The sequence below is a fragment of the Macaca nemestrina genome, chromosome 17 (assembly GCF_043159975.1).
Source record: "Macaca nemestrina isolate mMacNem1 chromosome 17, mMacNem.hap1, whole genome shotgun sequence".
Taxonomy (NCBI): Eukaryota; Metazoa; Chordata; class Mammalia; order Primates; family Cercopithecidae; genus Macaca; species Macaca nemestrina.
The window spans coordinates 81,756,789-81,774,855 of NC_092141.1; the positions used below are offsets into that span (position 1 = coordinate 81,756,789).

Below are 18,067 nucleotides of genomic sequence, written 5' to 3' on the forward strand. Positions count from 1 at the left end.
TATGCTGAATAGGAGTGGTGAGAGAGGGCAGTCTTGCCTTGTGCCGGTTTCCAAGGGAATAGCTTCCAGCTTTTCCCCTTTGTTTTTTTTTTTGTTTTTTTGTTTTTTTTGTTTTTTTTTTTTTTTGAGACGGAGTCTCGCTCCGTCGCCCAGGCTGGAGTGCGGTGGCCGGATCTCAGCTCACTGCAAGCTCCGTCTCCCGGGTTTACACCATTCTCCTGCCTCAGCCTAGCTTTTCCCCTTTCAGTATGAGAAACATCACTCTTTTCAAAAGAAGATGATGTACAAGAGCTTCTCTATTCTTCTTTCCCCCATAGCACGGGAATTCTTGTAAACAACACAGGAGTTTTGTAATCAGGGCACACAAGTACAAAGCATCTACTGTGGACAGGCTCCTTGCTAGGGTTGCCAGATTTAGCAAGTAAAGACAGGATGCCCAGTTATGTTTAAATTTTAGGTAAAACCAAAATTGTTTCAGTGTAAGTATGTCCCACATGGGATCTACTTATGCTACAAGGTATATTCATTGTTTATTTGAAGTTCAAATTTAGCAAGGTAACCTGCATTTGAATTGACTCTACCTGAGCCCCTGAGGGGCTCAAGGGGTGCTTCATCTCTTGGAGATGCAGATCCCACTTGGGAACCTAGGCAGGGACAAGGGAGACCAGGACTTCCTGCTCCACAGACCCAATTCAAGGCCCAAGTTCTATGCAGTTGGGCAAGCTGACTGCACTCTACCCTGACAGCAGCCACACACTCATGTCCATGTAAAATCTATGCAGGATGTACGACATGGGCCATGTGCAGCACAGGGCAGGAGAAGATTCCACTGGAGACCAAGAAAACTTCATAGAAAGATAACTAAAATATTTATTATGAGCCAAGGCAGGCGGATCACAAGGTCAGGAGATCGAGACCATCCTGGCTAATACGGTGAAACCCTGTCTCTACTAAAACTACAAAAAATTAGCTAGGCATGGTGGCACACGCCTAGAGTCCCAGCTTCTCGGGAGGCTGAGGCAGGAGAATCGCTTGAACCCCAGAGGCAGAGGTTGCAGTGAGCCGAGATCATGCCACTGCACTCCAGCCTGGGTGATAGAGCGAGACTCCCTCTCAAAAATAAAATATATATATATAAAAAATGTTTAGTTCCTAACCTTTAGGCAGACAAGCATCTGAAGTTTAGGTGATATGATCACAAACTTATTTATATGCTTTTTAACTATAATAGATATTTCCATTTATCACGCTGATAATCACAAGCCACGTGATTACCAGAAGGTCAAACACTGCCTGTGTAAGGAGGTTGACTCTATTGTAGTCAGTACATGTTTTCCCAGGCATGGAACGTCATCTATGTCTTACCTCTGATGCTTATGAATAAGCAATTGCTTAGTGACAACACAGATACAAATAGATCTGCATAATTGGTGAAAATTAAATGCACATCAGAAGAGAAACTGGGTTCACTGTTTGCTAAAGGTATCTCATCCATTAAGCAGACCACCCACTACAGTGTTCCTTGTTCCAAGTATCTAAGATAATTTCTACTCTCAGGTGACAGAGCCAAAATGTCCAATAATATTAAAAGTCCACCTACCAGGTGAGCTCTTCTACTTCATAAGGGTACAAACTACCATTTCATGAGCATGAGCTCACTCCCGATTAATTAATTTTGGTCTAAAAACAAATCCCACATGGGCTCCAGAGCCACCTCTCCACTTCTCAGCCTGCCCTGAACTCGCACGGTCAGTGCAAATGCCCCGTGGGGGGGAGGCCATTATAGCTTCCGCAGGGTCCACCAGCAAAGGACATTTACTTAAAAAAAAAAAAAAAAAAAAGTCCCAGCATGCTTACTGGAGAAAGCACATTTTGGAGAACATCCATACTTACAAGAGCTTTGCAGTGGACTCCCAAACTCCCCAAGGTAGCCCCTTGCTCAACTTACATGGTTGTCAATTACCAGGTCAAGGAGGAGGTGGACAAGAGAATAGTACCTACTTCAGGGCTCATGTTCAACTGATAATATTAACTTAATTGTCACATGGCTCACTTTGCCCTTGAGGTACTGCTGCTCCGTCATCTTCTCCAGTTCTAAGAATAACGGCGAACAGCCTTGACTGTTGCATCTCAAAGTGTTGGGTGAAGACCACCTGGCGTCATGTCATAGTGGTAGCTCCCAAAACGCTGACTCCTGGACCCACCCTGAAGCTACTAGAGTCTTTTGGAGACAGACTCAGGAATCTGCATTGTTCAAGCCATATCCTTCCCAATCCACACTCAACCCATGATGATTCTAATACAAACAACATTTTGAACATCAATGTTTCAGACTGCCCAACTACAAGTTAGTCCAGGTACCTCCTCCGAACCTAAATAGACTTCAGTCCAACTATTACTGTCAGGTGTCTCAGGGTAATGAACAGGGATACACTTGATTCTTAGTTATATTATTTATACCTGGGCACCGAAGGATACATGTGCTTCTGTTTCAAAGATACAGAGGGGACGGGGACAGCAAAGGAATGTTAAGACTACAAGGTGGAAAGGAATTGAATTGCCCTGATAGAAACCATTTTCTTATATCAAATAAAAATCTTTTCTCTCTCTCTCTCTCTTTTTTTTTTTTTTAAAGAGAATATAGGCTATCACAAGTGGGATAGACAAGCAAATGCAACCACAGCAGAGGAGGTGACAGAAAAAGAAATTCCCCCAAACCAAGGAATTCTTGCATCTTCCCCAAGGCTCTGCCTCAAACACATCTCTCTAGTTATATAATTTCCCACTTCCTCTCTTGTCCTAGGAGTTGGTGGCCAGAAATCAAAACATGACAATATCCACGAAAACTGTTAGTTGCTACAATCGAGATAGTATACACATTGCCAGTATTTGCAAATAGTATTCTGTTCTGTAAATTACACTAAAAATGAGAATCTTTCATCAAAGGTCACATAAGTGAAGGGAAGATGTGGAACTAAAATGGCTTAAATCGCACTAAAATTCCATAGACATTTCTTGATGTCTGGGTTTTCTGGCTTTTCAGGATATAAAAAACTGGTGCCAAACACAGGATCATCACTGCAGAGGACAACGGAAAAAGAGAAAGACGAGCACATGCCTGGAAATGTAGGTTTTGCTTCTTGTCTTTATTACAAGAAGGCCAGGAAGGCTGAGGTTTTACCTGGGCGAGTTTAGCAGCTACTCATTCATCACAAGGGTCCTGAGGAACTCAAGGGGCACTTGCCCTCTTGGAGCTGCAGATTCCAGAACCCAGGCAGGGACAAGGCAGACCAGGACTTCTTGCTATACAGACAAAATGCCACGACAACAGCCTTGGGGCAGCGCCTCTGTCCCTGGTGCTGGACATCAAATGCCTCAGCTTCGGTTGTTGACACAATGCTGGCCCTCTGCTGGCAGCCCCATCTGTTATTAAGTCACTCTGACTGGCCAAGCCAAGGTCACCTGTAGCTGCAAGAGGACCCAAGAAAGGGAATGTCTGAATTCCAACTTTGGTGGGGGTTTTTTTTGGTGTGTATTTTGTTTTGTTTTGTTTTTGTTTGTTTTGTTTTTTGTTTTGTTTTTTGAGACAGTCTCACTATGTTACCCAGGCTGGAGTGCAGTAATCTTGGCTCACAGCAACCTCTGCCTCCCGGGTTCAAATGATTCTCCTGCCTTAGCCTCCTGAGTAGCTGGGATGACAGGTGCGCACCACCACGCCTGGCTAATTTTTGTGTTTTTAGTAGAGACGGGGTTGTGGCATGTTGGCCAGGCTGGTCTCAAACTCCTGACCTCAGATGATACACCCACCTTGGCCTCCTAAAGTGCTGAGATTACAAGTGTGAGCCACCACACCCAGCCTGAAATCCAACTTCTATCCTGAAAGGCAGGTCTGCCTTCTACCAAGACCCACGAGGTGGGGAGAAGAGATTCCCCAACACAGCCACGGGATATGGTGCTCAGCAGCCAGAGGAGGAAAAGGGAAGGGAGAAGGAAGGGAGGAGCAGGGGAAAGGCCACCCTTGGGAAGCCTCATTCATGTCCTTCGCCATTTATTCCTTCAGTATTCTAGACTCCATCAAATTTACCCCAGCTCTTCCTCTGCCTTTAGAAAGACCCAGATGAATGGAATCCACTGCATAGAATCCATGGGCCAATTCTATCTCCAGTTTTCTGTGTGAACCCCTAGCAATGGTTGCAACCCCTAAAGGTCTTAGCTGCTTCCATCCGTAAAGGAGCCAAATTAGACTTCAAGGCCCTTTCTAGCATAAGCACTCTCCCTTTTCAGGGCAGCAACAGCCTCTGACTCAGCTCGCCTAAATGACCACTCATCCCCTGTGAGTTGGAGAGAACAGCTATTTCCAGTGCCAGTGCTTCCAGAATTCTGTTCCAGCCCAAGAAATTCCCCAAGATGAGCTTCAGGGACAGCACATTCCAACTGCTCACAGAATAAGAATGTCCACTAAATGAGGAGCAAATGCATTTGCCCAGAAGAACTGGTGTCTCACTGTGCCCGAAATTTCCTCTTAAGGTTTATTAAAATATTTTGTTAATACAGAAATTCCCATACATTAGAGAAAATTTAGAAAATAAGCACAATAAAGGACTAAAAATCATTCATCACCCAGAGGTGACAACCTTAAAAAAATTCTTAATCTTGACCAGGTGCGGTGGCTCATATCTGTAATCCCAGCACTTTGGGAGGCCAAGGCGGGTGGATCACCTGAGGTCGGGAGTTTGACACCAGCCTGACCAACATGGTGAAACCCTGTCTCTACTGAAAATACAAAATGAGCCATGTGTGGTGGCGGGCACCTGCCATCCCAGCTACTCGGGAGGCTGAGGCAGGAGAATCACTTGAACCTGGGAGGCAGAGGTTGCAGTAAGCTGAGATCACGCCATTGCAACAAGAGCAAAACTCCATCTCAAAAAAAACCTTAATATTTTTATATTTATACTGAATATGCCCACATAGAGATGAACACATATACATCCATACACATACACATTTTTTCAGCTGAATTTTGAAGCATAATTTTCCATAGCATTAAAACATGAACATATTGCATATCATTAAATATTCTCCTGTATCAGTGGTTCTCAACCACATTTCCTCTACCTATTAGAGGTCAAGATGGGCAAAGCGTAGAATTTCAGTAGTCAAACAGAGAACTAAGAATATGTACTCAAGGTTTGTTTTTGTTTGTTTTGTTTTTTGTTTTTCTGTTAGAAAAAAAGATGTGGTTGGGCATAGTGGCTCACACTTGTAAGCCTTGGGAGGCCTAGGCGGGCAGATCACTAGGTCAGGAGTTCAAGACCAGCCTGGCCAACGTGGCGAAACTCCATCTCTACCAAAAATGCAAAAATTGGCCAGGTGTGGTAATGCATGCCTGTAATCCCAGCTACTTGGAAGGCTGAGGCAGGAGAATCATTTGAACCTGGGAGGTGGAGATTGCAGTGAACCGAGATTGCACCACTATACCCCAGCCTGGGCAACTCCGTCTCAAAAAAAAGACCAAAAAAACCAGGTGTGTGCATTGTTCAAATTACTTCAAAGTCGGGCACATCTAGTTATGTTCCAGGCCTCTAGTAAGCTTTGGTGCTTAGGATAATAAAAGTGATCGGGACAGGAATTATAAATCACCACTTAAAAAATGGGCAGAATGTTAGTTGAACTTCAAAGGGCCAATGCATCCTACTCTGAGACATCTGTGGTATAAATGTTATCTTCATGAGTGGTCTCTGATTATTTCTTCAAGCTCAACTTAAATAATATAGCAGCTGAAATAATATAGCAGAAAGAACATGGGTATGAAGTGGGAAGCTATCTTTAAGCAGCCTGATTTTCCATCATATTTTACCATTTTCAAGTACATTATTTATCTATCATCTGCTGCTAGGCCCACCACCTCTCATGTCCATAAACTGCATGAAGAAGCACCTGGGCCTGTGTTGCTCACAACCACAGCTACAGTATCTACACAGTGCCTGGCACATAGCAGGATACTGTAATTCATTGGAAATGAATTAGGAAAACCAACGGATATTCTTTCCTGAAAAAAAAATGTCCAGGCACACCCACACAGAACATTTTGCACATCTTTAAAGAGCTCATGAAGTTCTTTAAGGCTAAGAACCTCACTCCACAATATCCTATCTTATTGATCGACCAATATTTATTTACCCGAAGGCCTGTTTTACAAACATAGAGATCAAGGGTTGGCAAACTCTCTTGGTAAGGGTCCAGATAGGAAATACGTTAGATTTTGTGGGTCAGTTTTGTTGCAACTACTCAACTCTGCCATTGTCACCCAAAGCAGCCTCAAACAATGTGTCAATGAGTTGGTATGTCTGTATTCCAATAAAACTTTATTTATTAACACAAAATCAGGCAGCAAGCCAGATGTGGTCTGCAAATTATACTTTGCTGATCCCGGATATAGACTAATAAAAGCAGGACTTTTAAGATCCTTTAAGACTCAGATCTTTTGGTGATCAATGATCCACAGAGAATTAATCTAGAGCCTTTCTGTTTCCCGAAGAACTGAATTGCCTAGGCCCACCCAAGGACCAGCCTTCCACATGGAGGATCAGAGACAATCCTTTTCTGGAGGAGAGAGTGAAGGTCAAGGTCATTACGAAATATACTCTGTCACAGACAACCCTCAGTGGACAGATGCACCTGTATTCTTTAAGGGAGAAAATAATCCCTGTGTTAGTGTTATCTACAAGCCTAGGAAAGTGAAGCCATATCAAGGCTCAGAGGACCATTCACAGATTGGGTGGGGCTCATTTGTAATCAGCACGAACTCTTAAAGAGTAATTAGCAAATCGTTGAGATGCACATAATTTACACATTATGTAAATGCGGCTAAATGATTTTCTCGAAAAGTTTGTTTTCTTAATCAGCTAACTATTTCCCCAACAATATTTTCATGCTATTAATCCACTCAAGAAACAACTCAGCACAAAGGTAAACTTCCCACAGTTAAGAAAAAAATAAAAAATTAAAAAAAAAAAACTACAAGAAGGGGGTCCCAACTAAAGAAGAATGACAATTCTCTGAACCTGGGTTTTCTCCATGAAAAACAACACAATCACCCGGGCACAGTGGTTCACGCCTGTAATCCCAGCACTTTGGGAGGCTGAGGCCGGCGGATCACGAGGTCAGGAGATTGAGACCATCCTGGCTAACATGGTGAAACCTTGTCTCTACTAAAAATACAAAAAATTAGCTGGGCATGGTGGCGGGCGCCTGTAGTCCCAGCTGCTTGGGAGGCTGAAGCAGGAGAATAGTGTGAACCCGGGAGGCGGAGCTTGCAGTGAGCGGAGACCGCGCACCTGCACTCTGGCCTGGGTGACAGAGCGAGACTCCAAAAAAGGAAGGAAGGAAGGGAGGAAGGGAGGAAAGGAGGGAGGGAGGGAGGGAAGGAGGAAGGGAGGGAGGGAGGGAGGGAGGGAGGGAGGGAGGAAGGAAGGAAGGAAGGAAGGAAGGAAGGAAGGAAGGAAGGAAGGAAGGGAGAACACAAGCCAAATGGGATCGTGGCAAACTTTTGCCAGAGTTTGAGTTGAGGGTGGGTAGTGAAGCATGGAAAGAAAAACACAGGCAGGACTACGACAGAGTAGTCCTGCACAATAGTGGGTGCTCCTGGCAGATCATGCTTGCATCTTGCTAGTTTGCTAGTCTTGCCACCATCTTCCCGTTCACAGGATCAGCAAAAGTGATTCAGACATGGGATCCACCATTTTCCTCACCAGGAGTACCAGGGTAGAAAGCCACAATGGCTGTGAGTCCCAGAAGTTTCCCCTTACTCATCTCTTCTGAACGTTCATTCTGTGTGTGTATGTGTGTGAGACAGAATATACACATGTATGTGCCCACATGCAGATTAAAAGTTGGGCACAGTTTATGAGTCTGTCATTTTCTCCAGTTCCTCTTCTGGTGATTGTCAATCAAATCAAAGGATGGTGGGTGCAGGCAAGTGGGGGCACAGGTGGGGACAGCCTAAGTTACTGGCATGCTGGCCAAAGGCATCCAGTCCTCCCAGCAGGCACAGATCAGGGAAACAAGCAAAAAACCCATAGCAGGCTTGCTGCACGTTCCACTTTTCTTACTTCTTCAGGCTTTTCTCTTTTCCTTCTTCTCTGAGGTATTGACAAGGAGGACTATCAGTGTCATTGCAAAGAAAGCAGGAACAATGATTCTGGGGGACTGAGAACCTGGGCCACCTGCATTCACTCACTGTAAAGCAGCGGTTTCTCTGCCCATACATGTTCATGCACCAGGGCGACCATTTCCTGGTTATGCATCTTTGGGGATGCTCATTGATACCCTCTGTGCCTCAGTTTACACACTTGCCAAACGAGGGTGACAGTATCACCCACTCTACAGGATTGTGGTGGAGAGTGGGTAAGAGTAGGTATAGGACCCATCTAGCACATTACACGTACAACACAAACCACATTCTGTAGTTTCTACCACGAACTAGCATTGCACTTAAAAAAAGATAAAAGAAAGAGTAATGGCATCTAGTACACCTAATCCATTTTAACTTAAATCCAAAAGGGCAAGAGGCCCACGGTGGAGGAGAAAAAAAATTAGATTATGATAAGATTTGGTGCAGAATTTTCAAATACCATCAAATGCCAATTCTCCATGTCAGCAGAGTGGAAGCGTGCCTTGGCGATAATAGCAACACTTTTTACAATTCCACGTTCATGCTGACATTTTCAACTTTCAGAAAGGATCACCTACTGCTCAAGATGATAGAGACTTTCCATCGATAAAAGGAGGGGGCTGGTGCCCTTCAAGATAGTCTATACTGCTTTGGAATACGAAGCCACTTTGTCTTTTTTATTTTTAAACACTGGATGCACTCCTCTAATGTCGTTTACTTAGGCTAACACTGATACCAGTTTGCACTTCCTAAAAAATGCTGCAGCCAGGAAGATGGGAATAAAGTAGGTTACTAGCATCTTAAAGCATGCTGGCTGGCTGGTTATCCGGAGTAGACTATGCTTGATAGACAGATTGACAGATAGACAGATGGATAAGATATATACCGACAGATACATGCATAAATACATGCACCATCTATATATAACACATTATACGTATAAAATATATATTGCATATATATAGGATATATATACACACACACATTGGAGATATATATATACACACACATATTGGAGATATATATATATCTCTCCAATGCTATTTCATTAAGCCATTATATTTCTATTTTCAGGCTGATTTTTGTTCAAAAATTGTATATATACATGACTTTTAGAAATTCACCTGAGACACTGAAACTTAATGAAATAGCATGAGAAAGCTAATTGCCAGGAAGAGCAAGCGCCACTCTGTGGTCTGTGGATTTGTCCATAAGAAATGAATGATAAGAAAGGAAATGGTCAGGAGGAAAATTGGTTCCTGAAAAAAACCAAAAACCAGAACCATGAATCAACTCAAATGCAGCTCCCAGCAAGGGAAATACATCTCCTTCTCTGCCATTTTTTTATTGAGTCAGGGGCCATTGCATGTTCAAAAGATGGCTGTCTTCTTTTAATGAATCCAATCAGAGCTGTGCCAAGATGCCCAAGAGACTTAAGGTTCAACACAGACTCCCAGCGCAGGGAGGCTAAATTCTTGAAGCCTCTGCTTTCTGAGATGGAAGTGTTGGATCAGAAGGGAGGCTGGCAGGCAAAGGCTGACCTAAGGTTACGTGGAGCTAACACAGCCAAGAAAAAAATTGGTTCTTAGACAGGAGGAATAAAATAAATTAGAAATCAAACAGCGCGGGACTTAGTGAAATCAATATGGGGACAAAGGAGGCTGCCCTGATGTTCAAGAATGGACCCTGCTTGGTGAACCTTAAGAATTAATGGGGCAGAGCAGAAACGTTTGCCAGGCTGGGAGCATCCTGTCCCATCCTGTTCCTACTTAGACGGGGACCACAGGGACACACGAAGAATGGCTTAGTTCCTAATGGAAAACAAATGCCATTCAGCACAGGTTTCGAGAAGGAGCAAGGTGGCTGCTAAGAGCTTTGTACTCTTTTCATTTCAGCTGCGGGCAGACATGTCTTGCTGAAAAATGAAGGCTTGAGAAATACAGATTTTCCTAGTGTTCAGATAAGTACTGTCCACTAAGGTTAAAAAAAAAAAAAAAGGCGGGGGGAGAGGGCACAGGGCTGGAAGATGAAGAGGCAGTTATCTTCAACTCACCCTGTGGCTCCTATTATACAAAGAGAGGTGGGAAGCTGAGGTCACATGTGCATGCGGGGGGCAGACGGTGAGTAGCTGTATGGTAGAAGACTGGAACTGAGCCCAGCCCGAGTTAAGGATCTTTTATAGTGGTTCTCGAACTTGAGCATGCAAACAAACAAACAAAAGGACAACAAGAAAACCCCACAAAAGCACTTGGGGAGCTTGAGCAAAGTGCAGATTCTGGGACTCCACGGTAGACCCAGGCAGGGCTTAGAAGTCTGCAGGTCTGATTGCTACTCCAAGTAACATAATTCAGAGCAGGAAGATAGATCCAGGGGAAAACACAAAGGAAACCCATTAAAAATAAACTCCCAAGCTGGGCTCCCAAGAGCCCGGACCTCTTGCTAACTGTTTAGTAGGGATCTTCACTTGGGCATTATACTCTCATTTTATGCACCTTGTCCCAAATGGAGCAAATTACCTTTTGCCAAGAACATGTTCCTCTTCTTGCAATCTCTTTTAGGATGACAGATTCCATAATCTCCCCCATTTACCAAGCCAGGGGCAACACAAGAGCAAGTGGCAGCATATGCTACTCACTCTGACCAACTCTGTTCTGGGAGGACCCAAGGGAAATCCAAGGAGGGACTCAGACCCTAGACATTGGGAGAGTGAGTGTGGAATAACCTGTGATGGTTCTGCTCATAAGGCTCCCAAATCCAGTCCAAACTATGTGAGCAGGAACCCAACAAACCACCCAGACACAGCCGCCTGTCATGTTTTCTTGAAGTTATTAGAGTATACCCCATAAACCACCTCAAGAGGCAAGTTCTGACCTCCTCTCTGATACCTGTCCCTTATTTTGCCACTGCAGCCCGGAGTCTGCAGAGAGTCAGGTCCTGGCTCAGCCGGGCTTGCAGAATAGCCCATGCCAGAGGCAGGTGGTGGGCGTGTGGGTTGCCATGGCAACCCAGAAGCAACCAGGGATGAGGAAGAAGGTGCTTTACTTAATTGAAATCCAGGCACCGTCTTAACACAAAGCTCAAGGAAGTTAATGCTCAATTAGATTTTCTCCTGCCTCCTTTTCCCCCTTTCCACTCACGTCACCAAATGACTTTAACCATCCCTCTCTGCCACCAAAACAGAAAAACAGGGGAAAACCCATAAAACATCTCTAAAGTTGAGTCACTGTATAAGCCACTGAGACGGAACCCTCTCCTCACACCATACTCAAGCACAAAGCAACCTAAGACCCCTAGGTTCTCTCTGTTAGTTGCCAATCCATCTCAAAAGAAATTGTCTGTCCAACGGATTCTTAAAACTGCATTGGCTTTGCCAACACCACCTCACCAGGGCCACCTTTTCTCACACTATGAATACAAATTACCTGGGGATTAAAAATGCATATTCCTTGCCTTTGCATGTATGGATAAAATGCAGATTCCCTGGCCTCATCCACCAGAGAGTTGGTTTAGGCAAATCAGACACAGAATATAAGCATCTGCTGTTTTGTTTTTTTTTTTTTTTCTAGCACCCCGGGGAATTCTGATCTTGACTACAGCCAGATCCACCCTATGAGAAATGCGGACCAACAGATTTGGGCTTGACCTGTAGATCTGTCCTTCACAGGACAGGCTGAGCCCAGCTAAAGGTGGACATCTAATGGCCTCACCAAATAAGCCATGGCTGTGAAAGGGTTAAACGGAGTTCCCTGTTACAGCAGTGGTGAGTCCCCTAACAATTCTGAACACCATACAGACACATAGAAAACCTGTCCTGGGGTCCATCCTAGCCACTGCTTCTCCATGTTGCAAGGTGGAACAGGAAAATAAACATGCTCATAATCCAAAAATATCTGCTGATGAATTCACCACTTATAAAATTAGTCCTCCCACTCAAAAATTCCCTCCCTGCCTAAGAGCCCGACAGAAGTCCTAACCCGCTGCTCACTGTCAGTCTGGGTGATTGTGAACATTTGTTTGTATTTTCATTTTGTTGTGGAATTTATGGAAATGTCAAGTTACAAGTCTTGAGAAAGATACAAGAAGCTCCAGGACATGATGCAGAAGAAAGGCTGTTCCCTGGCCTAGCCCAGAACACGAAGGACCCAGCTAGGGAGTAAAGATAAAAGCATGGCTGTTCTGCCATCTATCTGATTCCAGCAAGATGCAGGATAAAGATAAGCCAAAATCTCCCTCTACAAACACCTAGAAATGATGGGTGAGATGAACAACCACCACCAAAAAAATGTTTTAAATGTAGATACAAGCTTGCAACAAAGGAAGGAAATCATTAATGATGAGAAACTAGAAAGTAGAGCCTTAAACACCAAAACCAGTTCAGAAGTTGCCTTGGGGTGAATATGGGTCCCAGGAACAGGGGCCTGGGTGTTACTGTCCATTCGGAGGTAAAGGAGAGGCCCTGGAACACAGACACCAGGGGGTGAAATTTTACAAACGCAAGATTCATAAAATTCTGCCCCTATGCAGATAGGTGAAACAGAGGGAAAAACTATGCAGCAACACAGAAAGACAAAAAAGATGCTCATATGTTTCTGTGCGGTCTCTGAAGAAAACAACTGCTCAAAACAACAACAACAACTTTGGGCCTACACCTTGCAAAGGTCAGGGTATGAGTTTCTCCTTTCTACATTGGCTAGAAAAACCCCAACATAAACATCAACATAAAAGCTGGTTCCAGGATAACAAGACTCTCAAAGGATGTTACAGAAACAAATGCGAACCTACTCTAAAAAAATGTGCTCCCATGATCCAGGACCCTGAAGACCTTCAAGGAAAAATGCAGCCACCAGAGAAGGACTGATGCTAAAAAGCTGAAAGGTCTAAGAGAAAGCAGCACTCTATGCATGAGAGTCAGCAGGCACCACAGACAGACAGAAACAGAATCTTTGTGTAGTAGCTCTATTTTAAAATAATATAAAACAGCCTAACCTTATTCAAGACTTAAAAGAAGAAATTAAAACCAAAATAACCACATATAACAAAGAAAAAACAGACAAATCCACTTGAACAACTACGAAATAAAAACTATAGTCATTTCTATTGAAAACTCAGCAGACAAATTAGATAGTTGGATATTGGCTCAATGACTAACCAATGAGCTGGAGAATAAATCTAAATCAGAGAGAAGAAGAAATGGACAATATCAAGAACAGTTTAAAGCAGGAATCCCCAATACCTGGGTCATGAACCAGTACTGGTCCATGGCCTGTTAGGAACCAGGCTATACAGCAGGGGGTGAGCAGTGGGTGAGCAATTGAAGCTTCATCTGTATTGACAGCCACTCTCCGTGGTTCGCATTACCACCTGAGCTCCACCTCCTGGCAGATCAGCGGCGGCATCAGATTCTCATAGGAGCAGGAACCCTATTGTGAACTGCACGTGTGAGGGATCTAGGCTGCATGCTCCTTATAAGAATCTAATGCCTGATGATCTGTCACTGTTGCGCATTACCCGCAGATGGGACCGTCTAGTTGCAGGAAAACAAGTTGGGGGCTCCCACTGATTCTATGTTATGGTGAGTTATATAAATATTTCATTATCTATTACAGTGCAATAATAATAGAAATAAAGTACACAATAAATGTAATGTGTGTGAATCATCCCGAAACAATTCCCCCCAACTCCCAGGTCTCTGAAAAATTTGTTTTTCACGAGACAAGTGTTCACTTTAAAGGAGTATGCCAAATCTTAAGCAAAACAATACATAGACACACATACAAACACACACACAATCACATCATATTGAAACTGAAAACCACCAAAGACAAATGAAAAAAAATGTATACACAACCAGAGAGAAAGACAAAAACTTGAAATGAAGCTGCTGCTGCGTGCATTTTTGTAATGGTTACGGAGAATGCAATGCAAAGCATGAATCTTCAGATGGATGAATGCCATCTAACTAGAATAATAAGTGCCAAAGGAAATGGACATTTCTATTAACCTAGATATTTAAATGCAATTTGATTTTTCTTTCAAAAGTCAGAGCTAAATAAAGACTTTATTTAGCTAACTAACTAAATCCCATCACAGATCCTAAAACCCCCCATAGATTCCAAGTGAAGAGATATTATAAGAGAGATCGAAGGCAATCAATTTCTCTTCCCCAAAGAGTGTGACACAAGAAGCAATGGTGAGCAAAGATATTAGCAAAAATGTTGGAAAATGGAAGCAACCATTTCTTGTAAAATACAAACGAACAAAAACAATAACAATACTAGCAACTCATTTGGGAGGTATCAAACAAAGGTAGGGAGGAGGGGAGAGATGCAGATTAATTTTAAACATCATTATTAGGTTAACTAGGCATGTTTAAAGAAAGTAAAAGGAAGCCGGGAGTGGTGGCTCACAGCTGTAATCCCAGCACTTTAGGAGGCCAAGGAAGGCAGCTCATGTGAGGTCAGGAGCTCAAGGCCAGCCTGGCCAACATGGTGAAACCCTGTCTCTACTAAAAATACAAAAATTACCCGGGCATGGTGGCGTGCACCTGTAATCCCAGCTACTCGGGAGGCTGAGGCAGGAGAATTGCTTGAACCCAGGAGGCAGAGACTGCAGTGAGCTGAGATCGTGCCACTGCACTCTAGCCTGGGTGACCGCCATGAGCCTCCATCTCGATAAATAAATAAATAAATAAATAAATAAATAAATAAATAAAGGAAAGGGAGACACAGACAAGAAACTGAACTGAAAATTTCCAAATTAGTAAAAGGTAAGGGGGAAAAAAGAGGAAGATAAAAATCAATCCATCCACTAAAGTACAAAAAAAAGGAAAAAGAAAATGCATGGTGAATAAAACATGAGGAAGGAGTATAAATCTTGAGCCAGGCCATACCCACATGCAAGAAAGGGCTGTTCCTCAAGACAGCCCCTGGTGTGCTGAAGGAAGTGCGTGCACACACACACACACACACACACACCCCTATGCACAAACACACTAGACCCAGATGGTATCAATAGTGTTTAAAAAAATTAATTGAAACACCATTAGGCTGAAACGACCCTAGTGCCTTGGGATCCTACATAAGCAAACCAAAACCCAACTCACTGTAAACGGTAAAACAAAATTGAAGCTCAGCCAATCAGAAACTGCCAACTAACCGCTAACTAGGGGTTTTCCACTTTAACCAATCAGATATTTTCTTAGTCTTGCTTCCTGGAACACCTTATAGAAGTTTTCCTACTCACGCAACCTGGGCCAAGCCCTGATCACTTGTGGTTTGGTACTGGCCAATTCATGAGTCGCTGTCTGCTCAAATAAACTCTTGAAAGTTTTTATGTGCCTAAATTTAACTTTTAACATTGGTAAAGACCATCATGTTATAGAGGAACAAATAATCCCCATTCCATGCTAACTATCCCAGAGAATAAACAGAAAAATAAGGAAGAGAGAAAGAAAAATAAGTAAAACTCCTCAGCTCTGCATGACCTGAATGAGGTTGGTATAATCTTAACCTTGATATTCAAACCAGAGGGAAATAATAATAAAAGCAATAATATTCAAACCAGAGGAATATAACATAAGAAATAAGTTTTCGGCCATGCTAACTTAAGAACATAAATACAAACTGCTAGGAATAAAAAGAATAGTATCTATCAAAATATATCTATCAAAAATCTTTAGTAAGGCTGGGCACAGTGGCTCACACGTATAATCCTAGCACTTTGAGAGGCCAAGGCAGAAGGATGGCTTGAGACCAGTAGTTCAAGATCAGCCTCAGCAATATAGTGAGACCCTGTCTCTACAAAAAAAAAAAAAAAAAAAAGAAAAAGAAAATAATAAATAATAAATTTAAAAAAAGAAAAGAAAAGATTAGCCAGGTGGGGTGGCACATGCCACAGGCCCAGCTACTTGGGAGGCTGAGGTGGGAGGATAGTTTGAGCCCAGAAGGTCAAGGCTGCAGTGAGCCATAATCACACCACTGCACTGCAACCTGGGTGACAGAATGAAACCCTGTCCCAAAAACAAAACAAAACAAAACAAACTTCAATAAGTATGATAGTAATGGTAAAAATGTAGAAAGATTCTCTTGAGAGTTCCACAGGTAGACAGAATTCTAAAGATGGCACCCAACATTTGCCCCTCTCCCTGCCTAGAGTACACACTTTGCATAATCCCCATGGATAGGATGAATTTCACTGCTGTGATTAGGTTCAGCTGCCTTTCAGATAGGGAGGTTAGCCAGGTAGGCCTGACCTAATCCCATGAGGTCTTTAAAAGAGAGAGCTTTCTCCAGCTGATCTCCGAAAGGAAGTCAGAGGTTCTTCCGGGGATAAGGCTCTGGCATGGGCCTTTGAAATGGGCATCCTCTAATAAATGAGCCCCCCAGGTTGTCCTTCCTAAGTGGCACAAGTGAAAGTAACAAGAAGCCCAGAGAACATCTGCTGACTGAGGAGGCCCTAGCCTTTGACAAGGTGTCCATCTGGAAGCATCTGGGACAGAGTCAGCTTCTCAAACATTGTTATGCATGTTAAATACAGAACCATGGCCTCCTTCCCCAGAGAATCTGGTACTACGAATAAGTGCAAAATGCATTTTTATTTATTTATTTATTTTTATTTTTAAGATGGAGTTTAGCTCTTGTTGTCTAGGCTGGAGTGCCATGGTGCAGTCTTGGCTCACTGCAACCTCTGCCTCCCAGGTTCAGGCAATCCTCCTGCCTCAGCCTCCCAAGCAGCTAGGACTACAGGCACCCACCACCATGCCCAGCAAATTTTTGTATTTTTAGTAGAGGCCATGTTGACCAGGCTGATCTCGAACTCCTGACCTCAGGTGATCCGCCTACCTCGGCCTCCCAAAGTGCTGGGATTACAGACGTAAACCACCACGCCCGGTGGGTGAATTTTTAAAAATTGATTTTCATAATACAAAAAGCACATAAAGAAAAGAAAATGGTACGTAATCCCAATGCCCGGATAATCCCTGCTGACATTTGAAAGCACAAAAGTAACACATGTTCATGTTTAAAATGCAAATGAACAGAAAAGGTTGAAATAAAAACCAGAACTGTCTTTCTCCCATCCCCAAGAATTTCTTCCCACAAATAACTGATCACAGATTCTAATGTATTCTTCCAGAAAATAATATAATACCAGGGCATATGTCCTTCTCAACATTTCTACCTCAAAGGATTTAGATTGTATCCAGTTTTGTAGCTTGCTTTTTTTTTCTTTTTCTTTTTTTTTTAGCATAACCTGTAAATTTTTCTACATCTGCATTTTAAAAAACTACCTCATTCATTTAACTAGGCTTAAGGCAGGGAAGGAATCCCATTTTTAATCAGTGCTTAAGATGAGTCTAACGTGCGAGGTCAGCAGACCATGCTGAGAAACCCTGACCTGAGACAGGTGTATGCATGTGGAAGTCTTTCTGGTTTCTGTGTCAATCCATGCTAAGGTCTTGGGAATGTCCTCTTCCTCTCCCTAACAAGCAGAGGCCCAGATTACCTCTGAACATCCCGGATTTAGGTACTGCTGTCCCAATACAAATGGAGAAATATTCCTCTCCCGACTGTGTTTATCCACCTGCAAGGGTCTCATGATAACTGCCAGGGGTCAGGTAGCATGAGACAGGAAAATGATTCCTGGCTTCACCGCTGAAAATGGGTGCCCTGCGGCAATGCATTCATTCACAAAGCATCTTCACTAGACTCCCAAATCGCCACTCATCCACTTTCAATCTTCGGTCATTGCCAAAGCAAAGCAAGCAGCCAAGACCTGGTGTTGGTCTCACATAGCCCCAGATGCTCTCCAGATGCAGAGACCCCTCTCCCCATTCCTCTACTGGCCACGCTCTCCTGCAGATTTGTGACCAACTGGTAAGTAGCTCTAAGATAATGT

The 18,067-nt window shown here is 43.3% G+C and overlaps 1 protein-coding gene and 1 long non-coding RNA gene across 12 annotated transcripts in view; one reads left to right on the forward strand and one right to left on the reverse strand.

Annotated features, from left to right (window-relative positions):
• LOC139359682 (uncharacterized) overlaps nt 1-4,408 on the forward strand; it is a 32,645-nt gene extending 28,237 nt beyond the window's left edge. The window contains exons 2-3 of the long non-coding RNA XR_011615988.1: nt 3,044-3,126; nt 4,285-4,408. This is a non-coding gene — a long non-coding RNA (uncharacterized lncRNA). The remainder of the gene's footprint in view (nt 1-3,043; nt 3,127-4,284) is intronic.
• LOC105469096 (solute carrier family 39 member 11) overlaps nt 1-18,067 on the reverse strand; it is a 565,539-nt gene that overhangs the window by 210,672 nt on the left and 336,800 nt on the right. The gene's annotated exons all lie outside the window — the stretch shown is intronic.